The sequence below is a fragment of the Hetaerina americana genome, unplaced genomic scaffold, assembly GCF_022747635.1.
Source record: "Hetaerina americana unplaced genomic scaffold, ioHetAmer1.1.p SCAF_3, whole genome shotgun sequence".
Lineage (NCBI taxonomy): Eukaryota > Metazoa > Arthropoda > Insecta > Odonata > Calopterygidae > Hetaerina > Hetaerina americana.
The window spans coordinates 7679769-7696413 of record NW_027286874.1 but is presented as its reverse complement, the minus strand read 5'-3'; positions in this window follow the sequence as shown (position 1 = coordinate 7696413).

The following is a 16645-nucleotide window of genomic DNA, read 5'->3' as shown; positions in this document are numbered from 1 at the left end:
AGTGAGCTTGCAGCGTTGCATATACCTGTCTACATGATTAGACCGCTTAAAATGTACTGGCTAACGTACAATACGCTTGTAATGTTAAACATATTTCTTCCTAACTATAGAGTTGTATCTTTTAAAGTAAGTATGTTAGTTTATAAATTTCTCAATTACCAATGATTTGACTTCGGGTTATCACAGAAATGGCCATCTCCAGGAACTTTATAGGTATTCGATTGGTTATTTAGAGGATCACCATAAGCAGAGAGAAAGTTCACTGTGTGACGACACCAAAGCAATATCAGAGGCAGTATAATCTACCATTTTTGTTTGCTTGTTTGAACATAAAACTCATTATTTCCAGTCGATAAATTTAACCGAGTTAATACACTCGCGAGGCGCACTGCAGCAGTACAATGATGGGATAAGACTCTTTTATGTGTGTGATGCTGGCAGGAGGAGTGTGTTCGCGCGAGGCGTGAGCGAGACGAATGGTCCGATGCGGAAGGGGTTGGGGAGGTGGATTGCTCAAAAACACAATGGAAATATATACATGTGTGCTTGTTAGTGTGTGTGTGTAGTAAATATACATGGCCGGCGAAGCGCATGAGATGAGGTCGCCTTTTGATGTGACGGGGATTTGGGCTTGACGAATGCTGGCCAACAATCTCCCCGTGGGAAGAAAGCATGTGGCTCCGTCTCCTCGGGAATTATTTTCGGATAGGAATGAGACATGTCCCCGCAATACGGAAGGAGAATTGTCACGATGGACGACGGAATGGTCGCTGTCACCAGGATGGAGAAAAATACTGTGCAATTCTAGTTGTGTGCAAATTTGAGAAAAAATTATAGCAATAAAAGAGGTTTTATAGCGCCAATTCTTCCCTTAAACAAAAATTCTTCCTTTCGGGATGATGTTTTAAGTTAATCAGAAAAGATTTAGACATGTTAAATTTGATTCATCCCCTTAAAACAAGTAGAAAACGAATTTAGGAGGTTCAACGTTTGGGTTGATAACTGTCGTGGTTCTACCGTAATATGGTATCGGGTTTTCCACAGAAATATTATGAACTCATAGATAAGAAAAAGAATAATTTGTTGCTTAATATTCATTTCATTAGCGTTATTGTAAATTGGCCATACAATTAAATTCTTCCCAGAAGGAAAGACTATTTCACCCCTTAGTTATTATAACCTCCCTCAACAATGATTAATCGCTGTACATTAAATGTCAGTTAAAATTTATTTACGTTACTATTATCAGTTAATTTCAATACCATTAAATTTTATGCTTAAAAATTTGTGATTGAATATTGGTTTTCCATATGGCGGGTTTCCGTGTTTTATACGTGTATTTGGCTAATGTGACTCGTCTGTTTCTTCTGGCTATGAGTGCCACGGAACGCATTGTTCCTATCTTTTTGATATTGTATGATTGCTTCCCTACTGTCCTTTCCTCTTTTGTGTCATCTATTTGTCTTTTGGTGGGTGGAACAGCCCCCAAACGCCATCTCTTGGCCAAAGAATCGGGACATTTGGAATATGCCGCAAGTATTTGGGATCCTTGGGAGAAAATTTGGCAAAAAGAATTAGATGAAGTCCAGAGGAAATCCGCTGGATTCGTTAAACATTGTTATGATAAGAACAAAAGTGTGACAGGTCTCTTAGGGGAATTAGGCTGGGAACCACTTGAAGTGCGGAGAGAACAAGCGAGGCTTAGACTTTTAGAAAGGTTCAGAACAAACGAGTTTAACAATGACACTGAAGGAATTATAATGGCCCAACACTACTTAGGTAGATCAGGCCACAAAGATAAAAAAATAAAATAATAAGGGAGATAGATTCCAGTATAGATAGATACAAATACTCATTCTTTCCCCGAACAATCAGAAATCATAATAGTGAGAAACCGAAGTCCGTTTAGAAATATTAAAAACATTGAATTTACAAGTAGGAACAAAATTAAAAATTGCAAAGATGTTAGGTATACTTTCAGGTACATGTGTATGTCAATCGGTAGTTTGAGTGTTTGCATGTGTGTGGGGTGTAAATTTTCTTGCATGAATGTATGCCATGTTTTTTGTGGATGTATGAATTTGTGGTTTTTGCATGCGGTTTTTTTTCTTTTCTAAATTACGGGTAGTGTCCTAAAACCACCCACCACACGCCCTTGCGGCGGCTTGCGGGGTATTAAGTAGATGTAGATGTAGAAACATAGTTACATGAACCTACACCAATTACAGAGTAAATTACGTTTTCTGGAAAGCAGTGTTTACTGAGTGAGCGTGGTATCGTGGCGTGGCGTCCGTGGTATCGGCCGCTGGGATTTGGAGAGCGGTACTGGCTGAATCTCTCGGAAATCGAGGTTCCGATCGTGTTTTGTTTCGAGCGGCTGTTGACCGCCTAGTTCTTCCAGAAGCGTGGAGTTTGACTCTCGTCTTTCTTCCGCCGGGTGGGCCATACTTTTGTTTTGTTTACTGGCTCAAGACAGACCTAGACTCCTGGTGTAGAGCTTAGGCTCCTTTTTGTTTGCTACCGCCGTGTCCGAGTAGCAGTGAGGGAGCGTACATGTATTTTTTCCCTTTGGAGTGCTCGTTCTTTTAGTGCACCTTCATTCCTCACGCAAGTATGCTGGATTTTATTTATTTCTTCAAATGGCTGTGCGCCGCTTAAACACGCTAGCCTTGCAAGTTGACGAGAAGGCGAAGCCCCCTACACAATGGAGGTCCGCCTCTTCACGTTAGAGCTGGGCCTCACACCCGAAGAGATAGTGACGATCCAATTTGATATTTACTGAAGTTGGCAACCGAAGCTACAATGACTAGGATTTTAGACAATACTCCGCGGAAACTACCGTTTCCGTCTTTAAGTGACCACAGGACGACAATAACTATTGACGAGACTCCCGGCAGCCCGTGTAATGTCAGGATTCTTTGTCTCCCAGTAGAGACCTCGTTGGGAGACATAACAGGTGAGCTCCAACATTTAGGTAAAATCCATCGCTCGCGGGAGAACCGATGGGAGGGTGACAGGATGGCGCGCGTGCTGACAGGTACGAGAGTGGTGTGGATGACAGTCGAAAGAAATAGCTCCTCGCACCTCCACATCAGCGGAAACCGGGTTATCATCATCTACGAGTGTCAGCGCCGCACTTGCACCCGCTACAACTAAGAAGGCCATGGGCGTATAGTCTGCCCTCGGAAACAGGGAGGGAACAGCTATGCGAAGGCAATGTTTATGGCCTCCAACCTGAACACCGCCGAGGAGATGGGTGAGCCCGAGATGGATGTGGAGGAGAGGGCGCGGTCGTTGATACTTATCGAAGGTGCGCCCCCACTGCTCCCGCCGAACCCCCGTATCCCCTCCACTCTGAGGGAAAGTTCGGAGGGAGCGAAAGCCGTCAACGAAAGAAAGGGATCCGAAAAAGAAGAGGACAGACAACCCCAAGCTCCTGGTCTCGAATACCAATTGGCAAGTAGCTCACGTACCTACCACCTCGCCTAATCTCACACAAACTCCTACTACCGTCTCCGTGACCCTGTCAAATGAGGAGGGATCATCTTTCGCCCACCTTTCCCCACCCACGTCATCGACGCCCTCGCCTCGCAATCCTTGTATCACTGGCTTCAAACAGCCCGAGAACGTCTGGTGACAGATGAGGGATGCATCTGATTGCGATTATTTCCCGTCCCCAATAGCTCGCACCTCGACCCCTTTGTCACTGAAAATAAAGGAAGCGTCACCGACCCCGGGCATGGACACCCATACAAGTTTTCAAAAGCAAATATGCCAGATACCCCATCGTTTTTCTCCATTTAGAACAGCCCAGGTGTCCACGATCTTCCCAACGTTCCTATAGAGACGGACCACATGTAACTATCTCCACTGATTTTTCCCAACCACATCCCTTCAGCAGAAGACCCACATTCCGCCACTCCGACCTTCCCTGAGGCCACCCCCTGCCCCGTGGAGGTCCCCATCAGTGCTCCTTCGAAGAAGCTCCCCCGTGAAATGCTGCCGAATTACCCGCTCTTCGTATGGACCACGGCTGGCTCTTCTTCTTTGGACGAGGTAGGGGGGGTGGGAAGCGGCGAAATGCTGCACCCTCGCTCGTCAACCCGCCAGACCAGGCGTCCCGGGAAGCGGCGAAAAACTCGTCTCCCGGGGTCGAGTCGCAACCGGCGCGACGTTGGCCACGGCCAGAACTCTGGTAAGTGATGTCCGGGTCCCACCCGGTGCTGGACACACTTCATCCAACGTTGAAGAGTTTTTTTGCAGAATGACTGAGTTGTCATCGATAATTTCAACGCTACCATAGATAATTTCTCACAATACATCATTTTTCATTGCTAGTTAAAATCTTCCTCCTTATATCTGTGAACCTTGCCTTCCTTTCTCTGTTTTCACATTGTTGGTGGTGATATGTACGTGTTTGCGTCTGTATGTATATGTTTGTGTGTGCGTCTGTGCGTGTACATATGAATGTGTATGTATGTATAAGCATGTTTATATGTATGTGCTATATATCATGTATATACGTATGTATACATGGATATACTTATATAAAGGAAAATATGATGTACACATAATCTGTGACGTCATATTATGCATGATGCCAACAAACTCTGTAATATTCTGAACCGAATAAAATAATATGAATCATAGCTCTAGTGGTTAGAGCATCGGTCCAGCAAGTCGGAAGATCCGGTGTTCAAGTGCCAGTCAAGAAAATATTTTTGCGCTTGTGATCTGCTCAATTCCGCCTTTCTCACCTCTCCTGTGTTCGTCTTTTATGTGTGTTCCTATCCCTTTTCCTATTCATATATATATGAACCATATGTATTAATATATATATATATACTGTATGGTTCAAAATTATTCTAATCCGAGATTAATGCTTGTTATTTAATTTAATTTGGTTGATTTGTTTATTTGAAAACACAAAAGCCCTTACATAAGGAGAAATTTGATAGTAAGAATAGTACATCTTGAGGTAGTAGTTCACAAATATTTTTATATAAAAAGTTTCTTGGTAATGGCCAGAAGTGAAGAATGACGTACTTTTCAACGGAAATAGTGAGTCAAGATAAAAATTTCGTGACTGCTATATATAGCTTAGAGAGACAATTTCTCGAAGCAAAATAATCCCACTGCGGAATCGCCATTCATAAAAACATTTTCCAGAAAAATGCTCGGGGAGGGAAAATTCTCTGCATTGAGCTCAGCAAAACGCCCCAGCAGCTTTAAGCTAGAGACTTAAATAAAATTCTTCCAACAAAAATAAATTAAATTGACAAATAGTCAGAGAGAGAATTTTGCGAGGAGGCATTTCAAGTTGAAAGGGCGTCCTACTCGATGCGTTCCCAAAGAAGGAGACTGACGAAAGCGATCATTCCTTTTTGAGTGAGAATATTTTGCAGCCATGAACGTAAGTATGTGCCAACCACTTGAATATATGTCTAAGAAGAATTTGCTCAAGAAAAAACATGTTATTTTTTCAGCTAAATATAAAAACCATTGTATATTGTGGAAAGTGTATCCTCATCCGAACAACAAAATCCAAGAATTAGCAAATGAGGTAAATGAGCTCAAATCTCAAATATAAAAATATTATTAGAATTGGTAAACTAAAAGTTAAGGTAGATTTTAGATGGATGCAAAATATCAAACAGTATGGCGACGATTCCCTTGTCTATCCTAACAGACGCAACCTGACATCGAACTTCACAAAAGGTCATACATACGAGGGTCATCCGGAAAGTAGTACCCGTTCGTGAAATAAAGACACAAAAGTAAATATTAACAAACATAAAAAATTTTATTTGAAAGAGGATACTTTAAACTACTTCTCAACATAATCTCCAAGCAAATTAAGGCATTTGTCATAACGTGTGACAAGTTTCTGTATTCCTGCTGCATAGTCCTTCGCCGCCAGCTCATTGAGATACGCGAGGGACCCATCTTGCACAAATTTTTGCATAATGCAGATGGTGTTTAACAATTTCATGAACAATTGTTCGAGAAACATTGGGAAAATGCTCACAGATGTCATCAATTGTGACGCGCCGATCGTTCCTCACGAATTCGTCAACTGAGCTCACCAGTTGGTCTGTAATGACAGACGGTCTCCCCGAACGCTCATCGTCGTGTGTGTTCCCCCTCCCCATGTTGAAGTTGCGACACCACCGCCGAACAGACGACTCGTCCATTACATTGTCTCCATACACCTCCTTTAATTGGCGATGAATATCACATGGGCGAACGTTTCTTGCATTGAGGAATTTAATCACTGCCCTCACTTCACAACTGGCGGCGTTCTCAATTTTTTTAAACATTGTAAACAATCACAGAAACAACACAGGCAATGCTAGCGTCACGCAACTTGGCTCAGAGAAGGCAGACAAGCCACTGAAGCTATCTGACCTCGTCCAGCGGCTACTCGCGTCGTCAGCACTTCATGCGGCACGAACGGGTACTACTTTCCGGATGACCCTCGTACCATAGCCATACACTCATCAATTTCAAATACTTCCTTTCTCCCTTCATTCTTTCCAAAATGTTTCTCCTACTCCTGCCCCTTCCTCGTTTTCCCAACGTTCTCCCCTTTATTGCAGTCTTCAGCATCCCATTCCCAATCACAACGCTCTGAATCCATTTTTACTTTCTTTTTGATTTCTCTTAACAATCCCTCTCCTCCTCATATTTTGATATTGAACTTAGCCTTTCTAAAAAATCACATGAACTTCGATTTTTTTCCTTTAATCTCAAGCCACACCCATAGACTGGCCTTTCAATGCACTCAGCCATGCTTGCAACCCCTTGGCTGACTGGCACACTGAAGCCTGGTCATCAGCAAACTTAACTGATTTTATGAATTCCCCACCGATTTTCATTCCTATCTCCAGCCCTTCCCATACCTCTTTGCCATTTTCTCCACACATATGTCGAACAGCAAGGATGGTAATGGACTTCCCTGTCTTACTTCTCTTCTTAACACAACCCATTCAGACTCTCCGTCTCCCACTCGCACCTGAGTAGCCTGAAACATGTTCAGGTAGCGGATAAGTATTCTATCCCTCCAATTTATTTCTATTTTTTTTAATATATTCGTTGATCCTGCCATATTCTCTCTTTCAAAAACATTTTTCAAATCTATGAAAAAAGCGAATGCATCTTCATTTTATTTGATGTTCATCTCAATTAGTGATATCATTACTGCTACGTTATCACTCTTCCCTTCATTTACGCAAATTGTTCACCCCCAAAGGAATTACGTGCCAGGCTCTCTACCCCCTTAATGATGACCCTGATAACCACTTTAGCTACCTGCAACATCAAACTTATTATCAGCAGTCCTCAAATATGACTGCCTTTCCCTTTTTTGGAATAGGAACTAACTCTGATCTGACGAAGTCGTCTGGCCAAATTTATTTCTCATATATGCTGCGAATTAGTCCATAATAACTCTTACGCTCCCTTTTCTAAAGTTTTAGTGGTTCCGCAGGTATTTGATCTTCCACCATGACCTTATTTTATTTGATATTGAAGTACGTCATAAGTAGCTATTAATGAAATGCATCATCCATAAAATAAATATTCTTAAACAAATGCAAATGTTCCTTTCCTCCATTTTCATTAAATTCTATTAAATAAATATTACTTAAACGCTTACTGAATACCATTGATTTTATCAGTTGTGTTTACTTTTGGTTTGGTCCAAATTAAAAAATATTCTTTGAATGTGAGCCTATTGATGAATTTTCCAAAAATCCAAGAGAAAATATTGCCATAATTGCGTCTTCTCAAAAAAAATATTTTTTCAAGGCAGCACTTTTTAGATGAAAGAAATAGTAGTCCAGCATGTGTATGGAGATAAATTATTCAAGGCAAGGTATTTCCGTAAATTAATTGTCAGTCAACGTATCGAGAGCAGTATAGTTATTAAAATGCATGCACATCAATAATATTATATTATCCGCAACAGTAAAATATCTTCCTATCATTGGGAGAAGTCGTTTGCAAGGTACAATCAAAATTCATTCATTTTATACTCATTTGATTTAGTTGCTGTTACTTACTGATGCAAATAAATTATTCAGCATGTAAATTATATCACTTCTCAACATTTCTAACCATAAAATCAATAAATATTGTGTAAATGTTTACTAAAAACAAGACATGTTCACATAGTATTACATCAAGCAAATTGAATCTCGCAATTTGATCTAACCAACGTTTTACTCACATTTACTCAGAAATAATTTAAAGTCTGATAATATAGTATTGCTTAAATTCCTCTTTTACTTAGTTCTCTTTTATTTGTATATGCAATTGCTCGTTACGAAGTAGAGTAAAAAACTTTCCAGTGAGCGAATAACGCAGCTCGTTAGCCACCCCTGAATTTTAATCCAGAATAGTATACCTCCACCCGGTCGTATTAATCATGATATTTCGGTGTAAACAATAGGAATCTTTTCCAATTCTTGACGGAAAATATGGATAAAAGTTCTGACAATGCCTCGACAAACAATTACGATTTAAGTTTCCAACAGAGGCAATAGTAAATTCTGAAGGCGTGAAATGTAAATGTAAGCATTTATGGGATTACTTCATTTCATTGGCGTGGCGATTTACATTTCAAGTCAGATCTGTCCCTTCGGGTAATTTATAAAGCGTACTGGCATAATAGATTAGAACTAAGGAGTAATTTGGATTTTGAGGGATAGTATGCTTGTTTCTGGTAAGTATATTATACCACTTAATGTCATAAACTCTACTATATTTTAATATATTTAATTCAACATTAAATAGGTTCTTCGAAAATTTTCAAATATTATGACCGACTTGTTCTTAATGGGATTGAGTTCTGACGCATTTTAACATTTAGCATACCATCTGAATGCAATACAACATTAGTGCGACACTTGGCTTTAAAATTGAACCTAAGATAAATGTGTGGTGATGAAACGGAGAACGTTCAATTTTGAGCGCCTACTGCTTCAGATATACTGAAATAGAGACTCGATTTAAAGCTTGTGTGCTACCCTAACTCACAACCTCTCCTGGATGACACATATAAAAAGGAATATGTGAAAAATCCAGACAAATATTAGAAATTATTAGAATGGGGAAATGATCCGAGAAGGTTCAAGAGCAATTTTATCTTTCGCAAGGTATACCTCATTTGGAATACGCTGCTAGTATATGGGATGCTCATGAAGTTGCTTGACTGTCGAATTAGATCGCGTGCAGCGTAGATTAGCCACATTTATAAATGTTATTATGATAAACTGAGTAGCCTATCAAGATTATTGGAGGAGCTGGGTTGGGAATCACTCTCAAAGCGAAGGTTAAATTACAGATTTAAACCTCTTGCATAAATTGGAAGGATATCTCTTCAGCGATCATGTAGAAAATTTATTACTAACACCAACATTCTACGGTTGGAGAGATCATGTCAATAAAATTAGATTAAGTGTCGAACAGATTGATTTTAGATGTAATTTTCACCAAAAATGATAAGGGTTGAGAACAACACAACCCGACCGCGCTATTGGGGAAAATTATTTTCCTTGTTCCTTTCTTAGTAGCCTAGTATGCTGTTATTATCTCTTCTAGCTTAAGTTTATTTCAATATGTACGTGTGTGTATATATACATATATATAAATACATATATATAAATACATATATATATACATATATATACATACGTAAATACATATATATATACATATATATATATATATATATATATATATATATATATATATATATACATTCAAACACGAAATCCCGCCAAACGGCGAATAAATACTCATATATACAGAAACAGATATAAGGAAAAGGGATAGGAACACAGGGGAAACAGTCCCCTGACGCCATCTCTTGGCTAAAGAATCGGGGCGCTTGGCGACATATTAGACCCACGGATCTCAGGGTAAATTACGTTTCCTCGATAGCTGCCTTGACAGCAGGACGTGCCTGTGTTCACCGAGTGTCTAAAATCGCCGGCGTCCGAGGCTTCGGCCGCCGGGGTTTGGAGAGCGGCACTGCCGGACTCTCACGGAAATCGAGGTTCCGATCGTGTTTTGTTTCAAGCGGCGGTTGACCGTCTAGTTCATCAAGAAGCGTGCAGTTTGACTCTCGACTTCTTCCGCCGGGAAGGCCGTACTTTTGTTTTGTTTAGTGGATCAAGACTGACCTTGACTCCTGGTGTAGAGCTTAGGCTCCTTTTGTTTGCTACCGCCGGGTGCGTGTGGCGGGGAGGGAGCGTTCGTGAGTGTTTTATTTCCCTTTAAAGTGCTCGTTTTTTTTGTTGCGCTTTCCTTCTTCATGCTAGTGTGCTGAATTTGATTTCTTCAAATGGCTGTGCGCCGCTTAAACACGCTCGCCTTGCAAGTTGACGAGAAGGCGAAGCCCCCTACCCCGTTGGAGGTCCACCTCTTCACGTTAGAGTCGCTGGGCCTCACACCCGAAGAGATAGTGGCGATCCAATTTGGATACAATCGCCATTTGATATTCCTGAAGTTGGCAACCGAAGGTACAATAACAAGGATTTTAGACAATACTCCGCGGAAACTACCGTTTCCGTCTTTAAGTGACCAGAGGACGACAATAACAATTGACGAGACTTCCGGCAGCCCGTGTAATGTCAGGGTTCTTTGTCTCCCCGTGGAGACCCCATTGGAAGACATAACAGGCGAGCTCCAACGCTTTGGTAAAATCCATCGCTCGTGGGAGAACAGGTGGGAGGGAGACAAGATGGCGCGGGTGCTTACTGGCACCAGGGTTGTGCGGATGACGGTCGAGAGAAATATCCCATCGTACCTCCACATCGGCGGCAACCGGGCCATCATCATCTATGAGGGTCAGCGCCGCACTTGCGCCCGCTGTAACCAAGAAGGCCACGAGCGCAAGACCTGCCCTCGGAACCAGGGAGGTAAGAGCTATGTGGAGGCAATGATGATGCCCTCAAACCCTAACGCCGCCGTGGAGATGGACGAGCCCGAAGTGGCTGTGGAGGAGAGAGCGCGGTCGCTTCTACTCATCGAGGGTGCGGCCCCGGCTGCTCCCGTCGGTCCCCCGCATCTCCCTTCAATTGGAGGGAAATGTCAGCGGGAGCGAAAATCGTCGACGGAGGAAAGGGAACCGAAAAAGAAGAGGACAGACAAACCCAAGCCCCTGGTCTCGAATACCGATCTACAAATGGCTCACGTACCTACCACCTCGCCTAATATCACACGACCTCCAAGCCCCGTCTCCGTGAGCTCGTCAGATGAGGAGGGATGGTCTTTCGCCCCTCCTCCCCCCGCTCACGCCATCGACGCCCTCGCTACGCAATCCTTGCATCACGGGTTTCAAACACCCCGAGAACCTCTGGTGACAGGTGAGGAGGATGCATCTGATTGCGATGTTTTCCCGTCCCCAACAGCTCATCCCTCGACCCCTTTATCATTGACTGTAAAGGAAGCGTCACCGACCCCGGAAGTCGACCCGCATACAAGTTTCCCAAAGTCAAACATCCCACATACCCCATCTTCTTTCCCCATTAAGGACAGCCAAGGTGTCGATGATCTTCCCAGCGCTTCTCAAGATACGGACCACAAGCTACTATCGCCCCTGATTTTTCCCGACCAAAACCCTTCCGCAGATGAGCCCCAGCCCGCCACTCCGATCCTCCCCGAGGGTACCTCCTACCCCTTGGCGGCCCCCAGCGGTGCTCCTTCGAAGAAGGCCCCCTGTGGAACGCTGCCGAGTTACCCGGTCTTCGTGGAGACCACGGCTGGCTCTTCCTCTTCGGACGAGGCCGGGGGGGAGGGATGTGGCGAAATGCCGCGTCCTCGCTCGTCGACCCGTTGGACGAGGCGTCCCGGGAAACGGCGAAGCACTCGTCGCCCGGGGTCGAGTCGCGACCGGAGCCACGATCAGAACTCTGGGAAGTGATGTCCGGTAGCCACCCGGTGTCGGACACACCTCGTCCATCGTTGAAGAGTTTTTTTTTCTAAATGACTGATTGAATCGATAATTTCAACCCTGCCATTGATAATTTCTTACAATACATAATTTTCCATTGCTAGCTAAAATCTCCCTCCTAATATCTGTGGACCTTGTCTTCCTTTCTTTTTTCTTTCTAAATGTAAATGGTCAAATGTACGAGTATGCGTCTGTATGCATATGCCTATGTATATGCGTGTGGATGTGCATGTGTGCGTATGTATGTACAAGTGGATATGTGTGTGGGGTATTTGTATCATGTCTGTATCCATGTATACACTTATACTAAAGAAAAACATGATGTACCCATAATCTGTGACCTGATATTATGCATAATGCTAACAAACTCTGTAATATTCTGAGCCGAATAAAATAATTTATATCATAGCTTAAGTGGTTAGAGCATCCGCCCGGCAAGTGGAAAGATCCGAGGTTCGAGTCCCGGTCAAGGAAATATTTTTACTCTTGTGATCCGTTCGATTCCGTCTTCCCCACCTTTATTGTGTTCGTTCTTTATATGTGTTCCTATCCCTTTTCCTTATATCTGTTTCTGTATATATATATATATATATATATATATATATATATATATATATATATATATATATATAAGTTTTTTATTCAACACTTCCATGCTACTTCGACGAAATCATATGTACATTTTTATACTTATATATTGGAACATAGGCACTCTCCATTCATCTTTTATCATCTCCATATATGCTCACAGTTAAATCCTCGTCTTAACGAGGCCCTCCTCTAAGGGTTACTTAGCATACCGACTGAATATTAGTCGCCAGTACTTCCTATCCGGTTTTTGCGTCGCATCTGTAACAAAAAGCATAGTTGTTTTAATACTTTCATTTGCCGATTTTTTTGTGATGCCCGGAGAAATAAAACTTTCAAATGTTTAATTACAGTTGATAATGAGCAATAATATTGAGTCTTGCGACTTAATGGATTCTTCAATGCAGTGGATATTTTTATATTTATCTTAGTTCCCTAGCTTTTGTTTGGAATTCGGTTGTATTCATATCCTGCTACGCACCTGATTGATATTTCACAAGTGACGGAATCGTTTTGCATCCATACTTCTGGTGCAAGACAAAATGTCGTGAAAGAAATAACAAAGGCTGTTATTTCAGCGGCACTCCTGACGCGTTTGTTTATACGTATTCGCCAGTAAGCTAACATGCAATTCTGGGAGCATCCTCGAAAAATTAAGAACATTTCTATGAGTGAGTTGTTCTCAAATTCAAATGATAATTATGAGACCATATAAGTATTGTAATTTCACCACGCGTAAATTTTTATGGCTTATAGAAATAGATTCAAATGATAGGTTTCTATGCACTTTGAAAAGAAACCCAACACAAAACGAACTTCATGGTTACCTCGGTTAAAGTTTTACTTGAGTGATCAATATTATACCTTGGAAATTCCTCCGTCTACCTATGTATTTGGACATGCAGGTCGTGACACAGTTTCAACTCATGAAGTGTCCCCGGCACATTTTAGGACAGAGACTAGAGGGGAGCATTAAGGACTTATTTCCGGGTCAGAATTTCCTGGCGGGAAAGAGAAGTTGACGCATTCCCCATCCGAATTTCCCATATCCCCCGACCTCGCGCTGTCAAAATCTCGTCGCTATCTTTTAAGTTTCGCGGCTCAAACGGAATCCCGCAATCAGATTCCCCGTGTCACTCTCCCTCCTTCCTCCCTCCCCTTTCCTTTTCCACCCATTAGAACCATCCATCCGCCGCCACCGGAGCACTAGTCTTTTTGCCACAGTGTGTGTCACAGTGCCTCCTGGTCCCACTCCCTCTCCCCTCCCCCCTGGCCGGCCCGCCGCCTTCCACGCCGAACTCCCACTCCTCCTCCCGGTCCCATCCTACAGCCTGCCCTTCGTTTTTCCCCCCATTTACTCCTTCCGCTTACTTTTCCTTTTATTTCTCCCTTGCGTTTCCTACTCCTCCCCCACTCCACTCCTCCTTTGTTACGTCACTTGAATACCCATTGTCTACTCTTTTTTTTTTGCATGTTTACCTGCTAAAGTTCTCCCGTCCCCTTTTGTGTTTGCCTATTCAACTTATACACACGAACCGACCGCCGTTCCTTGCTCCGGTTCCTTCCATATTCATCCCACAAGACCACTGCTCACCCGCTCCACCTTCCAACTCACCCCCCCCCCCTCCTTCTGCGCCTCCCCTGCTGCCTTTTTCACTCTGACATCCTCGATTCTCGTATCCTTGGCCTCTCTTGGCTCCAAAAAATGTTTGCGCTCGTTCCACTTCTCTTAGGCCTCCCTACTTCTCTGGCATGCAAGTACAGGGTATGCCCCAAAAATTAGTAGAATGATTCCCCCCCCCCCCCCACGGCGCGAACGGCTGGAGTTGTGGCGAGAAAGATGGTGGAGACGTCTCGGGATAGCAACGCGACCCGCGTCAGTTGTCTAGGGACCGTTACAGGGAGGGATCGAATTGGTGCTAGATTGGTCCCCTATTCGAAGATTCCGTCGCGAATTCACGATGCAACGTTCCATGGAGCAACAATATGTGATAACATTTTGTGCTAAGCTCAAAAAATGAGTTTGGGAGTCGAATAAATGTCCCAAGGAATGGGTTTCCGCTGAAAAAAAGATGTTTCGCGAAGGTAGACATGAGGTTGACGACGAGAAACGCCCTGGACGTCCGTCAACGACAGCGTGCGACAAAAATATGCAAGACGTAAGAGACATGCTCAACTTTGATCGACGCCTGAGTGCCAGAACGTTAGTAGAAGAGTGCAATATGCTAAAATTCACAGTGCATCGCATTCTTACAAATGATTTAGTCATCAGAAAAGTGTGTGCTACTGTGGTCTCCAGGTTGCAGTCAGAAGATCAGAAGGCTCCTCGTGTTGAAATCTTGAATGATCTCTTGGACCGCTGTGAAAGTGACCTAGAGCTCCGATGTGATACCGCTAGACTTCCTTTTGATCCCAAAAGTAATAAGGAGCTTCAATTGTAGCAATTTTGGAATGCTGGATAACGAAAAAGAGTTGCAAGGTGCCTAGACGAGGTTCCTGTCGACGCCTTTCAGGAAGCCAAACACGTCTGGCAGAGGCGCTGGCATTGGTGTGTCGATACACAAGGTTGCCATTTTGAAGAAATTTAGCAATTTGTACTCAGATCTGCAGTACATTTTTCCCCGTATATATTCTCTTATTTTTGGAACAGGTTCATGTTCAGCCTAAGATCGTAACGGAGAGCTGAGGAAGTGGGTGTAACTCGTGGTGATGATTGGTGCGGAGCCTTTGAGTGGATGAATAGTATCTCTTCACTCAAGTACGTTCCCAATATCTACCTCGAATGAAAACCGGGAGAAATAAGGTCGCCTTGTGTGAAACCGAAATAAATTCAATTCCTCTATTTGATCGGAAAACTATTTGCGGTATAATGAAAAAACTGGACGTTTTGAATGCCGTTGGTACTCATATTTAATAAATTATTTCATTGTTTTATGGATTCGATAATTTGCAATTTAGAGTGCAGGAATGTGATAATAATTCCAGACGATACCAAAGGATGTCTGAATAATATAATTACATGCCTCGTTGCGCACATAAAACCGTAATTAGAAATTATTTGCTCTTTTTTACGCGGTTACGTTTTACACATATTTTTTTAAAATTTCTTGCCTGTCTGGGTATTTAACCACATTAACCTACTGTTTCGTCATTTGAGTATAAATCTAGAAAGCGAAGAAGGATGCGGTAAACAGAAGATACTATAAATGACCTTGTGGCATCACTGATGGGATTAAATCTTCAGGAACGCTTATTTTCTGGTAGCTGCTTTCCATATGTTTAAAGTACGACAGTGAAGGTTGATATCACAAAGTCATGGTGTCATAAAGTGATTAAATAGAAACAGGAAAGTCACACTAACAAACAGACCGGTAACCTTTGTAGATCCGTGTATATTCCTTTGAAAATCAACAAATCTGATACAGATACTCAATTTGCATCTTCTATTACATCAACAGCTGTAGAATATATTTTCGTTGCAGAAGAATTCCCTGACGATCTTAATTTTATGTGTGGATTCATATCTCAGAGCATCAATTATGCACGTTAATTAAAAATTACATTAAAAAGGATTCCTTTTTTCTATTATTTCATTCGGAAAAAAATGAATCCCTAAAATTCCTTTTCAAAGAAATGGCATAGCGTCGAAATATTTGGGGCAATCAGCACTAAAAGGTAATGTTTATATGGTTTTAATGCTTGCAAGTACTGGCTAAGTTACATCTGTATTTAAAACAGTAATATAAAAATAATAACATTTCAATTTACTGTAATTTACTGTGAATGTGGCCGTATTCAAGCAATCATTAATATAAATTTACAAAGAACGCAAATTTTTATGAAACGCCATGATATTTTTTCTTCATATTTTCATACGCACACACCTAAGACCTAAATGCTACTAGTAATCTATGAAGTGTAATATCTGTTAAAAGGATACACATGGAGCTTTACCTAGACACAAAAAAGTACCCTTTTTTGCCCTCCACTGCTAAATCCCAGAGTAATGTTTTCCTCGACGACGCACTTTTGGACCACACGGCAGCCCGTGATCATGTGAGCAAACACACTCGACCGTGCCCGTAAATAACGGCGCGT